General features: G+C 39.4%; 1 protein-coding gene across 5 annotated transcripts in view; it reads left to right on the forward strand.

Moving 5' to 3' along the window:
• Nucleotides 1-17,622, forward strand: part of LOC139989011 (uncharacterized) — a 274,444-nt gene that overhangs the window by 53,548 nt on the left and 203,274 nt on the right. The window lies entirely within an intron of this gene.

The following is a 17,622-nucleotide window of genomic DNA, read 5'->3' on the forward strand; positions in this document are numbered from 1 at the left end:
GAGTACCTTTCTTTTACTATAAATCTTTCGTAGAGATTGTATTATAAATTGCGATCATGTTTAATGTTGATGAAAATCGCTTGTTCTTACACGTTTCGCTCTTCAATCGTGAATTTAACTTTACCAATAGTTTTGCTACTTTGATTATTTTTTCTGACAAAGTGAGGTATAAAATAAAAAAGTCGTTTTTTTTGTTCGTTTATATCGAAAAATCTGGAATGTGGAGAGCAGATATTTATACAAAGTTTCTCGTGTATATTACACCCCGAACATTGATGGAATAGTTTCCCTCGTTTATACGTGCAACGGTTCACTCAATCGTATAAATTTAATTACGGTACAAAGGAAGAATATTACGTGCATGCATAGAACGCGAGATTATGGAATGCGGAATGACCACGTAATTCATAAAAGTGAAAACAAAAACGGGCGGGAACCCGTTATGTAGATAAACGTCACTTTCTATTAAAATCCCTGTTACATAAAATTTCAATTCTAATGAAAAATTTACCATTCGCTACGTCCAATCTGTGATTTTTCAATTTGTAAAGCCCCTTCCTGTCTTTCTGCTTTGATTAGGTCGTTTATTGTTCTGTTCTATCATATTTCCACAGTATGAGTATTCCAAATCTTTTCTTAAATAAAAATTCCGAAAATATGTTTCATTAGTCCTGTGTACATGTGAATATAATTTCTGACGTCATGTCATATGACCCTCGTAAACCAGTCGAATTAATTACTCGTTACCTGAACTCTTGCTAAATTTCAACTGTATTCTCGTTGTTAACGCCATGCACGTCGTCTAATTGGCGATACTTACAATCTCGAGGATGTTTAAGACTCGTGAAAAATGAAACGGGAAAATTTACTACACTTGGTCGTAGGCTATGAAACACGAGTAACGTCGTTCATTCATACCTTGTGCCAACGATTCATATTCCACGAGGAAAAGAGAAAGAGAGAGAGAGAGAAAGAGAGAAGAGTTTCTCACGCGCGTGCAATTTCTTTTCAACCCCGCTTGATCTTGAAACGACGCTGGTCCCGTCTAGTAGCTGCTTGACTTACAAATAACGGTATCGACGCGTTCGGTTTACATATTTTCGCAGCTCGTCACGTTTTTCATTTCGTGTCGACGAATGGGGAAATGAAAACATCAGAAACTGCAATTTTTAGCTACTTGAAATACCGGTTACAGCGATTGAAAGATCGATTGTGAATAATGGTATTTGTAAAATTGGATTGTAGCTGTTCTACTGCTTTTTTCATTATTCACTTCTTTCTTTAGACTTTATTTGGCTTGAAACGAAAAGAATATATCTTTATAATCTCCTCAGACGCAAAACCGACTAATTTCACTTTTGCGGCTTTCTCAATTTGATTAATCAGAAACATAATTACTGTTGGATTTCTCAAAAAACGTATGACTCACTTCGTCGAAAGAAGGTCGTATAGATAATCGTAGATTGCAATCGAAATTTGAACGCGGTCACTTTCTCTATATTTCAACTTATCGTATCGATCGATGTGGCTTCTGAGCACCTCATATATCACATATACGACTTCATTTACTGCAATGTTCATTGGCAACCTCTTCGTGTGCTTGTTACATTTCGCTTCTTTTTTTTTTTTTTTTTTTTCATCAAACTTCACCAATCAGTTGTGCAGCTGCGGCACCGGGGAAAGCGTCGGATTGATCGCGTCAATTAACTCAGTGCGATGCTCACGCGGAACTTCGCAAACGAGTACAATTAATGGCACGTCGAGCTTGTGCGCGGGCGACAAGCAAGCCGATACGCAGGGAAAGGGAAACGACACAGGGAGGAAGAAAAGGGCTGGCGCAGCAGGATGATTTGCAACGGTACCGATAGATCTCGGATTACACATGCGTTGAACGGCTCGACTGGGCCAGGTCTCGCTAATAATTCTTCGCATACGAGAAGTTTCGCGACCAGATCGCAACGACACGTGTCGTTGACAAATAGGAAAATCTGCGAGCCGTGCCGTGTTTTAATCAGCGCCCGGTGATTCGGGTCAAGTGTGACGATCAATCCGCGCTCAATCCGTTTTCACTGGCATCTCCAGCAAGTGGCCGCGCGTCATCTTTCTAGACGATTTCCCGTTCCCCCTAATGAAATTCCTGGCCACGTTTCTCACGAATCTCGACAGAAACTCGATTCGGTAAGCGAATATTTCGACTATGTCTCTTAATCAGGCTAGTTTCCTGTAAATTTGCTCATGTTGCAGGTTGTCGATTTGGATGTTGAACAAGCGTGTTGATATTTCCTGTAGAAGAAACCGGCGACTTTTTTTAGACGAGATTTAGAATGATATATCGACAATCGATTCGTTAGTGGCACCAAGCCGTGTTTATTCTCAATGAATCATGTCAGTTGGGTATGTAACGAACCGTGGAAGCTGTTAATTCCTGTGGCGATTCGCTTATGTTTTAGCTGTTGATTGTTTCGGTCGGTGAAAGGGAAACTTATTAATTAGCGAGATTATCGTTGCATGGTCGCTCAAGCGAGCACACATTCTTGTTAAGGTAGAAAAGTTACGCTGTTCGTTGTTGCTTTTTGTTCTCGAAAACTCGTTTCACTTATTGAGATTGGATCATTCGTCAACAGCGAAGGATAGAGCCACACCGAGACGCATTTGTTAACGACTAGCACATGCGATTCTTTTCTATTAACGTTTATAGAAGCGAGACCAGTTGTTTGCCGATCAATAACAATGCATCACGCGGAGATCGAATTATCACGCTCTGAAGACGGTATCTTTTATGGTTGAAACACGGCGTTCGCGTTTCAGTGATCACGTAGATCGGATCGAAAAGTAATCGCGTGGCCCTTCACTGAAAAGATATAGCAGCTTTGCAGGTTGGAAATCAATTCTAAACGTGCGCGAAGTAACTCGATTTCCAGCGGATATGTCTACAATTACTGATGCGAGTTTATACCGATCGGAGAGATGTCGTCCAGTTCGAAACTTCGCACAGGCTGACCACAAATGGGGCTTAATCATTTGCGGTACTCGATTGCGAGAAATTAAGGTCTTACCCTCCTGCTTAAACTTCGTCAAATTTACCTCATCTGAACAAAACTCCAACGTCAATGTTTCTATTGTTAAATACTTCATCGGTTATTAAATACGGATTTGATTGTAAAATTTTATAAAACAGAATATTAATTGAACAATTTTGTAGAGCTGACGTGTCTAATCATATCTACAAAGATTTATTGAAACTTTCACGTTACGTTTTAAATAATTCATTTGTAATGTATACCGTTTAGCGTCGAGCAAGTAGAACAGGTATATGTATGTTCAGACAGCGCAATAACTCTTGCGAAAGTGTCACTCGTTCATCAATTTACGTTTGTATTTACATTTCTGTGTCTTGAGACTTTTAATTCATACCATAACAAACGTTCTTAGCTCAAAACAAACATTTCTTTTAGTCAGTCTGTCTCATATGGGAACTTATGAGCAATTGTTCTGAAACCACTCGGAGATAACCCCGGTTGGGCCATTCTAGGATCTAAGCTAGCCTTGTAAGTCCGCTCAAAGGGCACTCACGAGTCGTGTAGAGATTCGGCAGAATAATTCAAGCCACAAACATCGCGGTAAGGATCAGTCGTAGGATAGCTACGAGGGTGGTGGGGGCGACGAAGTGGTGGAGTGTCGGAAAGGGCGTGCTGGTGAAGATTCTCCTTTACAGTTGGTTGTCGTCAGTAGCAGACTGTACTCTAATTAACGGCGGGATAGCAAGAGTACCCGAGAGAGATGGAGAGTCGTTCTAATAATTTGTGTGCGCGCACGAGACGGACGAATCCGCGTAGCTCGTGCCAGAGAAAGAAGATAGAGATTTGCTACGAGCCAAGAGTAGGACCAAGTTATAGCGAGAAGAAGACGTTCTCTGGTGTCGGTATCGACCTTAGCTTGAGAGGTTTACCTTAAATGTTTTTAATTAATTACGAGACGCTGCTATCCTCTTTCGTCGCTTTATCCGGTGTTCTCTTATTCTCGTCGAAGTTTCGAAAAGTCAACAGAAGAAGCGTTAGATTCTATTAGATTCTACGGTAGGTTAAGTGATTGCATTTCATCCGTTCTACGTTAATTGTCAGCGATAATTACTTCGATAATTGTTGCTCGTATTGCATAGTATACGTATAATATCAACTTCATCTTGTAATATCGGGAAAGTTTTCGGATGTAACCCAAATACCGAATCATGTTACTCAACTGTTAATACGAGGAATTTTAACATCGATAATTAACGCAAGACACATCTTAAATAAAATATTCGCATGATCGCGTTACCGGATATCATTAACTTTTCTTCTCTTTACTCGAGCGAAATATGGAATCTAAAACACCATTACGCTTCGTGAAGCATAAATATTTTTTTACCATTAAATTCGCCTTTTCCCTCTTCTCGAAAGGATATGATTTCCTCAGGAAAGGTTTTCTTCATAAATATTCGCATTTAAATTACTCCGGTTCTTGTTGCTCTGCAACGTTACCAGCCAATCGATCGTCTTCGCGAAGCGCGAGGTCAAGTTCAGAAAAGGTTCACTGAGTCTTAAAATGAAATTCAATCTACCGTTTCGACCTGGTGACGACGAGTCTTCGTCTGATTGTTATTCTATGCTGAATCGGTCCGCTTAGTTCGTTGCGAGCGGAAGAAAAGGAAAAGAGAGAACGAAAGATGGAAAAAGAAGAAATTTCAAGAAGTTGAACGACTTTGCGCAATTGCGTTCGCCATCATGGCGGAAAGTTTCTTCTAGCAAATGAAGGCAGGCAGTAAAAAAAAGTTGAGGCAGAACTACTCGTGAAGCGGCAACAAGAGTCAGCTCGGTCGAACGAGGCCGAATGCTGCGCGGTCATTTCGGGCTGCTCGTAAGTTCTTACGAACCTAAACGGCTCTCTTTCGTCACGCCTCCATTGCTATCCTCTTCCTAGGCTAAGTGGCCCTTGTGCACCACGTTCCTCCGTTCTCGTTTGCTGGCCCATCTTTTTGCGGTTCCTATACCGGTTTCGAATTTTCCTCACGGATCAAACTTTGATCCGTTCACGAGTTTCATTACATTGTTTCATTAACAAGTTCCAACGGTGATACCAGATCGTGAGACGAATTAATTAATTACCTTCGTCTCGACTATTCATCTGTGTCTATTTAGTATGGATAACGCTTATTGTGGTACGCAAGCTACCACTGTGGATCAAAGTTTTCTTTCATTCTTAATTAAAAAGATACAGCGACGATATTTCGAATATTCGGTCTGACAAGAAAAGAAAAAAAAAAAAAAAAAGAAGGAAGAATTCTCATAGAATTGAATTGTAATATTTAATGTCGATGCTTTTACTTTCAATGATAGTGAAATTAAAATACGTTCCGAGACATTGTCAAATAAATATTGTAAAAGGAAGAGAAGGTTATGCTTCATGTTTATTACATTTCTTCTTTTAAAACGATAAATTTCGAAGTCTAATGAGTATATCTGCAGAGAAACGACTATTGGATATATGATTCATTATATAATACGAAACCATGAGAGAACGGTTTTGTTGCTTTTCTATGGCGCAGGAAACGTTATATTCGGAAAAGTTTGCGAAGAAGAAAACGCCTAGGTTAGACGGGCAAACACGGTGAGGTCTTGTTTGCTTTTTCAAAGAAAGGACACGTAGAATACGTACGTGAAAAAGGGAAACGATGTCCCTCTTTATTCCAGCGCGTGTCTTCACATAGAGGAATCCAATATTGATGATCGCCTTTCCTCCATAAGCAATTTCGAACCAACAATTCCTGTATTCATAATGAAACGTGCTTGCAAACTTGAAAGGAACCTATACAGCGTTTTCTCCTCGGAAAACTCAAACGAACATGACCTGGTAAACTGAATATTGCGATCCGAACATTGAGACGTAGAGTGCTGCTGAAATGTTCCTTTAACATAACCTGTACACCTCCGTACGATACTTCGATATTTTGCAAACAAAAGATGTTATTTCAAATCTTAATACTTAACCAATATCAACAATACTGATAATACATAAATTGGATTCAAACCACTAAATTGTCTGATGCTCTAGGTTTTACTTCAATTTAGATATCTATTTCTCATGAAGTATCCATTTGAATTAAGGTTATTCTAATTTAAAAGACTTTCAAACCAAATAATTTGGTTTGCGTATCTGAATGTCAATTTGAGACTAAGCTACTTGGATTCAAACCACTCGTAACCTGTTTAATTTGAATGAGGCTATACATTCAGTTTCTTATTTAAGGCTTTAAGCAAATCACGAAGTGCTACATTTCTCTTAGAAGCTGAATTTTCATTTCCAATTCAATCCAAAGCACAGAGATCGCGATAACTCTACCACAAATTCTTCTTATGCACTTGCATCGCAAAAACTCGCTTCTACTTTCGAGACATCTCCATTTAGCATTACATCATATCCTCTCATACCTAACTAGTCTATATGTACAAAAGGACAGAGCATGGAATAGCAACAACGGGCTCGGTCCCAACGATTTCGCAGGCTGACGCAAAGTTTGACCACGTTCGCGTGGAAACCGCCAGTGGAAACAAAGTGGACGAACCCCGGAAGACCACCTGCGTGTCCAGTGTGCAGGTGCATTGCAGTTTCATAGTCTTGAACCTCGTGCGATAGCCAGACGAGCGTTCTGAAGCGAACTGTAATCCTGTTTTCTAAATGTAACCTAACTTTGGTGAACATGTGTACGTCGGACCGCAAGCACTGTTCGACAATTTGTCTCCACAGCCCAACACTCTGCAACTATCCCTTCGTTCTCTCCCATATTCCTCTCTCCTTGTGTCTCTCTCTTTCTCTCTTTCTCTTTCTATCGCTCTACCGTATTTTCTCGAGCGAAGTTGAAGATTGTTACGATTCCTTCGATACCTTGGCACTTTCGAAGCAATGATTCAACGTTCGAAACTATATCTTTGAAATTCAGCGGGCAAATTAGGGAACCACGACGAAGTCCAACCGCGTCAAAGCTTGCCTTGCTTCTTAAACTGGAATTAACAACTTTCATTGCCAGTGGAAGATTTCGTCCGCGTTGCTTTGCGGTTCTAATTCGTCGACGATTTCTCGTTGAGCTTTCAAACCGACATAGCGTAATATCAATTGTCTATTTTATATCCTGGAAAACACTCGAATTATAAGTAAATTTTATCAAGAACAAACGCTTCGTTTCTTCTTTATCCAATTTAATGGCTCTCGAGTTAAAACCCGAATAGAAGAGAATAAACGAATTTCTTCTAAATTCTGGTTATCCAGCAAGGTATTTCTGAGGGAAATGCCTAGAACTCTGGCAGAATTCTCGAAATACAAGTGTAACGTATTGCTCGTGGTAAATTGGAGCCAGAGGAATTCAGTATTCCAAGAATTCCGGTTTATGATGCGTCTATTCTCAGCTCGAATGGTGATAAAGCGACTTCTTAGATGTTGCTTGGTTAATGAAATGCTGCCAAGTTACGTTGTATGTTGTTAACATAACCCTTCTCGCTTTGGATAGTTGCACAAATGAATATACGAATGCGACGCGTGTAAACGTACCATGATTGAACAAGTAGACGCCATGAACCATTTAACGGCCTTTCACGTTTTGGTTTACGACATCATAAACAGTTATATATTGTGTAAGAGTCTTAGGTCATCAAGACCTGGTACTGACGCATAGGTCAAACAGGAATATTCCACACTCAGAAATCAACGAAGATAGGAAATAGATACTTAATTTTATCGTAACTGTATCTTCGAAAATTAGTAATTCTCTAGAAAAATATTAATTATCTTCGTGGGATAAATATATCGTCAGGTAAGGTACAATTTTTGAATACATGTACTTGTCGAAAGTATCTTTGATATTCTTTATTTAGTTTCTCACAAAATTGATTCCAGGTTTTATTTCATTTCGTCTCTTAACTAAACTCTAACTAAATCTCACACGTATTCTAGAACAATTAGATTAGACTCGCATAAATTACAGTAATATTTATAAATCAAGAAAAGTCACGAGTAAGTTATACAATGGAAGAAATATCTTAAAATTCGATTCTTTATAATAATATATGGTGACGTATTTTAAGTATCTAATTTTTATCGTAAGATCAGTAACGCGAATAATCTAAAACTTTTGTACTATATTTTGTATTATTATTGCTATAGATTATTAATTCCACTAATAGATAATTTTCTTCAAGAAATAGTTTTTACATCTTGTTTGAAATTAATCGTTCTGGAAATGTAGATGACTGTGTCAGGTAACTCATCCTTCGTACACAGTGATAATACATACATATGTATGTGCACTCTATACGGTGGATAGGTCGGTACAGAGCGTGGATTAGAGAACGCGGTAATTTGCCACGTGACTGGCGCCAGTCCTTCGGCGAATCACATTACCATATGATAATCATTGTAATTTTGTTATCATTCAGCCCCGATAGCGGTGAAATTATCTCTGAAATATAACATCGAGCAGGTTGCTCGTAGACTCGCCACGAGCGTAGTAACGATCGCTCTCATCGACCTGCGCCCCTCTTCTTTCTCTTCGTACTAATTAAGAAATTATGTTATTCAATTAACCCTATTTTCGTTTGGCTAAGGTTCCGCACAGCGCAGCTCAAGCTGTCAGTATAATTTGTTTATCGATGTTAATTAGCGTCCACGACGGTAATACCTCGCAGATAACGCGAGCAATTATACGAGGTGGGGCACAGTTTGTCTCATCCCACCTCGTAGCTTGCCAAGAGCTTTATGCCTTATAATAAATCGTCCTTAATCGCCGGCTAGCATTATCCAATCAACTATTTACGTGGTCCATTGTTCACGTTTCGTTAATCCCACCTGTTAATCCCGCGTAGGGTTAAAATCATGCTTGTATCTCTCGTTTAATTCTGCAAACTTTGTTGCTACATGGTCATGAAATTATGTTTCATTGTGGGGAGAATTCCATGGAACAAGGTATTTTCGCGTTCTTTCGCAGTTTTATTTGTGTTACACATACATTGGTATTTGTGCAATATGATACTGTGTTTTAATTAGCGTGTTTCAATGTGAAAATATGCGTGTGTGTTAAGTAAATTTGGTTGAATTTTGTTTGGTTGACTGTGATATGCTCGTTGTTTCATTTTTCTGTTGGTTGTGTTTCTCATTTATGAGTATGTCGATGAGTTCGAAGAGGAAAGTGAGAGAGGAAAAAGTAATTCTATTTTACAGTGACCAAGTTTTGATTTTCACTGAGAATTCCATTTGCTGCAGCATAATTTATGTTTCTCATGAATTTTCCTTTCATGTAAAAATATATTCTGTTCTATGTATAAAATTATCGATAATAATGGTTGTGAAATTCTTCTTTCTATATGAACGTTAAATCGTTTCGTTATTGGAGAATCCATCGATCCGACGAAAAACGAGAAACGGAGAAAATTAGTCGGGTCAGCAGCCGGCGTCGAGGCGCGCAATTTCAAGCGCTCGTCATCGTTCAATAGCGGCTGGTAACTCGCAGCCTGGGCAAGGACAATTAGTCACGGACTCGTGGAATTGGCGCGGGCGATACAATTGGCTCGTTCCTACCCCGTTTCTCGTCATCCAGCATCGGTTCGTCGTGATTTCAGGCCACCTCACGTGATCGTCAACTCGTCCAAGTTGCAAAGGATCGTATCGTCGCTGACGCGATGTCATTTGAAACCTCTGGAATTGCGCTATCGTATCCAGTGGCGTTGAGAATGCACGCATCCTCCAAGCTGCATTCTGCGCTTTCGGCGTAGAATCGCGATACGCGTAACGTCAATTGCTACAATAAATCATTGCGCGCTCTAATTGCAGTCTATTCGTCTACAGCTAATTACCTTATTTCGCTAATTTTCAGTTTATTATGCAAATGTGGCAAAAATTGGCGAAGAGTTTTTAGAGCAAATGAACTCTTCACAAACAAATGAAACAAGAACCTAGGTACGATTCAAATTAGTACGTATTACGTAGGTACTATCTACTGCTTCGTTTGATTGCATCTCTGCTGCGTGGTACTAAGCACAATCGTACAATCTACTTGTTTAGTGAAAATTAAGCAATACCTGCACGTGCCGCGGAACACGCAACGAAGCAGTGAATCGTGGAACGGTGGTTTTAGATAAGATGAAAGACAAAATGAGAGGATAAGGGGTAGGATGGTAATATGTCTCAATTTTGGCCACACGAGATAAAGCAAACTTGTTATAGCTCGGTTTACGACGATCTTGGATCTCGATTTCTTTCATTCGGCTTTTACGCCGTATGTATATTACGGCTTTCTTCAATGCGAAATTTATTATTCATTCGTTCGTTTCTTTGAGTTAATTCGTTATACTAGTGAAAAGTCGCACATTGCATACACGTCCTGGATTAATTCATAAATATTCGAGTTTTTTTTTTCTTTTTTCTTTTGCTGGAAAAAGGAACCACGTAACAGAACCATCTTGATTTAATTTAGCGTGCATTTGCATCGTTGAATTTGAATTTTAATAACCGCCATAAAACGTGCAAGATTGCAGCCCCATCCCGGATATGATATTCAAAGTAACGCTATAGGATCGCTGCAGAGAAGAAAAATCAAACTCGAAGGATAACGAGAATTTTCCAGTTGCGCCAATTAAACCGTTTGAATCAGCTCTCTTGGCTGCGTTCGCTGCGTTTCTTATAATACGCTCTGCGCGAATAAGATAATTCTTTTTTTTTTCTATTTTGCTTTTACCATGGTTAATTAATGGATCAGCGATTCTTTATTCGCGTTTATTTTAACTTCGACCGATGCAAACGAAAAATGATATGGTTTCGTGCCAGATCTTACTATATGGAGAAAGTATGAATTCGGCGAACTGGAAAATTAATGCTGATTGCGAAATCATGTTTCGTGCTCTCCTTCTTAGTACGATCATTCTTTCGTAATACCTGTAACAATATTCTTTCAGTAAAATACTTCTGGCAAAACAAATATTCCAATAGAATATATAAATTTCATTGCAATGAACGTTTCAAGTAGTCAGCTATTCAGCTCGTTTAAAATTCGTTGGAACTTCGTTAATTTCTAATATTAGAATCTCCTCTCAATTTTTGTCAATGCTTGTCGAAATTTCCCCTATAAAGTATTCACATAAAAATAATATCAATAATTCATTCTCAATACATCGACATCGAGTCACATCTCAATTTCGTATCCGGCTTTTACCGTATACGTTTCTTTATCTGTGATCATACGAGAAAAAGAAGCTTACCAATGAATACGACGAAATCTTCGAGCAACGTCTACCGTTTAATTCCGCGCTGGTCGTAAACCGGAACGGGAAGAGGCGTCGCGTCGCGTCGTCCCGTTTTACGCTAAACGACGATCCGATAAGGCAAGAGTCAGAGACGAGATTACTTGTTCCCTCGACCACGCGAAACCTCGTGGCTCGCAATATTCGGTGCTCTCAGTGAGAAAAGGTTGCTTAAGCTTTTCACGAGGCTGCCGCAGATATACCCGAGTTCCCTGTTTATTCTCACGGCAAACGATTTTTGCGGAGGCACCGCCATCGTCTCGAAGAGACGAGAAATTCCGTGGCCGCGTGAAGCTTAATCTTTACGGCAAACAGAGCCCGCTGCAAATTTCGTTCGTCTTCCAGGGAAACTGTACTCCCGTTCTTTCTTTCTCCTTTTTTCTGTTGTTCGCTTTTTCTTTCTCTTCGAAGCCATGATCCTTTGGTGAGTTTTATACACATTCGATGAAGCTATTTCGATCGAGGTGGCATTTTTCATTACTGTATATTGCTGTTGCGGAAAATCGATAGAGTTCAATGAGTGGAAAAGAGGTGGTAAACGTTTGGTTGGAAGGACGAAACATGCATACGTGTGTAAATGAACGATGCCTGTAATTAAATTATTTTTATCTTGAGGTTGAGAAAGTGCAATAGAAACACGATGGTAATTTGTTTATTCGTTTGTTGGATAATGTGTCCTATAAAGAACATCTGATAAAAGAAGTGAATCAGATGTAAAACGTTTTGGTAGATGAAGCATTAGTCATACGTAATTAAAGTGGTCCAATTGCGTACAACTTTGTACACCCAATTTTTTTTTACAAATTTTATGTTTGTTTAAAACTACCGAATCTCCTCGCTCGTGACAACCATTTTTATCTCAACAGTCTCGCTGCGTACTATCCGCGAAACTGTTGCAACGTTAAATGCAATGCCCCGACACAGCCATAAACCGTAGACGTTGAAAAAGTTGATCGGTCTATTTTAATCAAGATTTATGCTCATGTTGCAAAGTAGTACGTGGAGAAACGTTGCGAGATTTAACGTGTAGCCACTTTGTTGATGCACGCGGATAAGTAGGCCGTTGGCTGGTACGCCGTGAAAACTGCAATATCTCGTTTACGAGCGGACGCACGCGTTTTCCCGCACCAAAGTCATCGATATCACCGCTCGTGATCAAACTGTTTCTCTCGACTTTCGAATTTACAGGAGAACCTGGGAACAGCTGGATTCCGTCATGAGCTCCCCTCGTAAAATCGTAATATCTCATAAATGATCGAGTTATCTTTCTTTTCCTCCCTCGAAGCAGCAAGGATTTTCCATTTGGGAAAATGCGCAAGACTCTCGATGAATTCTCGAATCAGTGGAGACTATAAATACGGTGACGCTTTGGGTTACCAAAAATCGATTGTGATTTCCGAGGAAATAATAGTTTCCGCCGGTGAATTTCTCTCTTTCTGTCGAATAATACCGCGATATCTCTCGTTTCTGGTACCCATGCGATTCCACTTCGCTCTCCCGTGAGAGGATGCTTCCGTAAACTTAGATTCCACGATTAAATGGAGAGTTTGCCCTTAGAGGTTGGCTGTGCGAATGTTTTCTCCCGCTAGCTAAATCTGGATGTTGGGCATCGTTTCGGCAAATTTACCTAGCAATGTGCTGCACGATCGCGCAAGATCGCGCAACGAATACCCGGAATTGGTCGAAAAGGGCGGAGATTCGAAAAGATCCGGGTAATCTCTTTCGTTTGGGAGGTCGAGGAAAATATCGAAGCTCGTGGAACCTCGAGAATTCCCTAACGATTGATCGTCTTGAATGAAAATTTCTTGACGGACCGGGAAACTCTTTGACCGCTTCCCTATTTCCCTGCTTCCACTATGACGACTTCTGAGAACGTCATTCTTATTTTTTGCGTTGGTCGTAATCATTCTTCCTTTATCTTCCATTCTGAATTCCACGTAGCTCGACATTTTCGATACACGGAGATTCTGCGCTTTAGACGTGATAGAGAAATTCAATTGGAAAGATCGTTCAGAATTTCTCGAGTGACTAGTCGATGACACTTTTGAAATTATGACAGTTTGAATAATACTTTCTCACTAACGGATCAAGTTGTATTAGTAGCGGATCAAATATTGGTTTTATACCTGTAATCATATCAGCATGATAACTCGTGTTCGCTCGATAATTATATTCACGCAAGCCAAGCCTTATTATTCATTACTTTTCCAATAATTAATAATCCGTGATGAATACTTTAATGTGAAAATAAATTAATACCTAATAACGTATTATACAATGATTGATATCAATTATTTGTTGATACTCATACAGTACTAGTAAACACGATAAAGTATGCAGCAATGATAGCAATAAGACAGTAATAGGTACAGAAATTAGAATTATGTAGAAATAATCAATTTATAAAATTAACAAAAACGGAAATCATATAGAAGAAATAAAAAGATCAGAGAGATCTGTGCCTTTTCGTTGGAATCGAATATTCCAATTCCTTTATCGAACATCACACCTGATATTTGTTTAACGCCGGATCATCGTTCACAATATTCCCAATACGAACGAGATAAAAAAGGAGAGTCGATCTGAAAAGACAGCGAACGAAAGTCGAAACGGATTTAAAACTAATAACTTTTTTCTGTGAAAGTTGGGATCGTTACCGGTGCTTCTGTCCCGCTGCGAAAACCGACTCGAAATATCCCTGTGATCGCGTCGTTTGATCACCTTGCTTCTATCTGAAATTCTCGAGAGGATTCGTTGCAGACTATCGGAGACAGAAAGCCTGGTGTGGAAAAAACCTCTGTGTTCCGGGTCTTTTTCACCGTTACGGTTTTCCTCTAGTTGTATCGAGTTTCTGGATTCCTTTACGAGCGGCTGAACAAAAGCGCCGGATTAACGCCCAGAGAATTTTCCTTCGAGCAACGGCGAAAACGCTGGTTTTCCGATTTCGTTCGAGCTGTTATTTTACCTTCGCGTTATGCACGTTATCTCGAATCTTCAAACCAGTGAGCTCGTAATAAATCGACTATCGACATGGTCAAGCTGCGTCTCGTTAACCCCTCGTCTTGTCATTTATTTTACGTTCATGCAAAAGGTTAGTTATCTGTTTACTTTTGAGATTGTGTCGACTGAAAATTCGGTGAAAATCGTCGAGATGATACGAGGCATTGAAAATAATCGTGGACTGATCCTAGCGATCGGACTGTGCAATTCTCGTGCATTTATCGGAAATTTGAAGGTATAACAATTGCACGGAATACAGATAATGTGCAAAATTGTATATGTTGAAGTGGTCACCACTTCTAAGAAAACTCCACATTTTTTAGTTTTCTCAAGCTCTGAAGCAGTCAACAGCGTATAGTCAAAAGACTGCGTCGAAGGCAGACCATAAACAGTAGACAGGCGACGTTGGCTTCAGGGTTTTCAGTCATAGGGTAACACTGCTAGCGTACGGATCTGCACCAGCTCAATTATATTCCAATTTGTATTTACACTTCAGTATTTAAAGTATATTTTCTAATTTACAATTTATCCACGCGTTCCTTTGTGTTCACATACATCTAATAACCTCAACAGTATAAAATATTCAAAATAGAATACTTTTTATAATTCTTAATAGGCAAAACAAATCTGTATTTATATCTTACTTCTTCAATTGTATACCTAAGTACTCCTATTCATAAAAATTCGCAGTCTACCAAGGATATTCAATTCTACAACTTGAAACGAAATTTGGTAATTGAAACGAATATTATTCTTGGATGCTGTTCTTCCTTTGAGAGCGTGATTCGATATTATAATACAAGGGTTTAAAAGTATTTCGTTTAGCACGAGATGTACGATGGTGATAGCAATAGCAAACTACGAAGCTGGGTGAAGGATCGTGCGTTTGGAAAGTCAATTTTCGAGTGCTTGGGAAGGCCTTTAACGAGAAGCAGGAGAGGTACGCGCCGAAGTCGAGACGCATAATTATGCAGATTTGTTCCGGAAGTGGTTTCTCGCGGACAGTTGAATGCTTAAGCGTATCGCGCTGCGAAACACGTTATTACCATTTCAGAGTGCGCGCCGCGTTTTTGCATTGTCTTCTTCGCGAGCGTGAAAATAAAGAAAACAGTTCGGGATAAACACGTTCGTCCATAAATTGCGATTCTCAGAGACTTAAAATACTTCAACCTCTCTGAGAAATTTTCACAAGTTGGATATTTTTAGGTCAGGGGGATGATACCCTCCCCGACCAAGCAGGTTTAATTAAACGAAATCAGGCCACTAGGTAAAAGAAGTAGGAACGTTAGGAGATTTCTAATGAGTTGTTATTAACAATTTTTTTCTAATCGGAAATGAATGAGGAATCGTAATCGTACATCATCGAAGTAAACATTTTATTTGCAGAGATGCTAAATCTGGAACTTGTTATTTTGACAAATTTAATTATTCCAATATCAAAACTTTGGTAATTAATCATCGATTTCTATTGATCGACTCTTTGACTCCCACTCACCTATTTCATCTCAGTAATATTGAACAGGAAATTCAGATATTTTCTTTCATAAATACCAACGAGAACGAGTATCCATGTAGCCTCTCATTTTGGTGTATTTTTACATTCAAATAGCGGGATAATAGGGTTGTTTCGCGAGAAGGTCATCAAAGGGGAGTACCATAATTCATGGCAAACTGTTTATTCGCGTAGCTATATCCTGGTAACACGGTGAAACAGAAAAAAGCGTAGAATAAACAATGTTCTTGAGGGAAATGAGCTACGAGCAAGTCTGCTATGATAGTTGTTCAAAGTGGCTCTACTGCATGCGTTGCATGCACGGTGAAGTGTCTCCTGTTCCAAAAGCTTTCGGTTGATTCTTTCTCTTGGCCGGGCCGGTAGACTGCTTTTCATTCGGAAAAAATATAGAAAAGAACCGCAGCGTGGGTGACCACTTACGTTTCGCCGCAGCAGTCGAAAAGGGATAGAAACGTGTGTCGCGGCGGACAATTTCGCATGGGACCATCATCTGTTATCGAGCGAGTCCTGAGTGCTCTTCTAACTATGGCTGGTTCCTCAAAAAGCTTTTCCGGGCCACGTGAAAGCGATAAAAAATAGAAGTGAAAGCGTCGAGGACGACGTGCGCCTCCGAATCGACCGGAGGACCACGGAGACTGTTTTCATATAAATTTTTCCGTAAGAATTCATGAAATTTTTCTAAAACGGAATTTCTTCGACTCTTAACGAAGGGATATTTATAGTGTTACGTATTTATTTGTTTTAAGTCAAGTTGAGATTGAAATTGGTAGTTGCTGCCACCAGAAATAGTCCAAGGACTATTTCAAATTTTTATTTATTTCAAACGTTACGGGTAGCGTCGACTAGAGTTTGGTGCTACTGGCAAAACCGATTCCACTTTTCGGCTAACCTGCTATGTGCAAGGATACTAGCACGGGAGAGGATTAAAGCTGGTTGAAAGTAGTTTAACAATATATAATGATTTATTCAAATCTTGCTCGATTTTGATATTGACAATTGACTGACAGATATAAAATTCTTCGGTTGACAAAATGATAACTCTTTGAACGGTAATATTGTTATTCGATAGACGAAGGATAATTATTATACTGACTTCTCTGAGTCGCTACATTTATTTATATCTGTCGGAGATGGAAAAGCGTCGGGGTCCTTCCTTTGAAAATGTTTGGGAAGATCTCCAACGTTTGTTCAACTGACGACTTTGTTTACAATTTAAATTGTCTCAATATCATTATGAAAACATAATTAGATAAATATAAAAACATAGATAAATTTTCGCAAGATATAGCTTTTAGCGGCTTTAACTGCCTTTCATTTCAAATACTGTAAACACGGTTTCAAATTGCAAATCGGTTATTGGTATGTTTATTTAGATTTGTGTATAGAGTGGTTTCTTGTTCTCGTTACGGTTCGTGCGGAGCGCGGGACGTGACACCCCCGCCCTTGGAGTTCAAATTTCCAAAGGAAATTTGACTGATGGTGTCTTTGAGTTCGTTCATGGCGGATGTAGATGTCGTTGGTTGTTGAGTGACTGAGCCGCATATTGCTCCTAATAGGGCGATTCCACATCCGTAAGTTTCACGTAACTGGTATCCGTGTATGGTTATATCTATTATGGTCTTGATTAATTTAAATATTACGAGTATTCCAAATATTACTGCACTGACAGTTCCGAATTCCATGAAACCAGTCCATAAGCTTGATACGGTATTTTTCGCTATTTGTATTATTCGACGAACAGCACCACAACATACACTATTGCACTACGTTGCCCACTGCAATCACTTT

Source organism: Bombus fervidus, chromosome 7 (assembly GCF_041682495.2).
Source record: "Bombus fervidus isolate BK054 chromosome 7, iyBomFerv1, whole genome shotgun sequence".
NCBI lineage: Eukaryota > Metazoa > Arthropoda > Insecta > Hymenoptera > Apidae > Bombus > Bombus fervidus.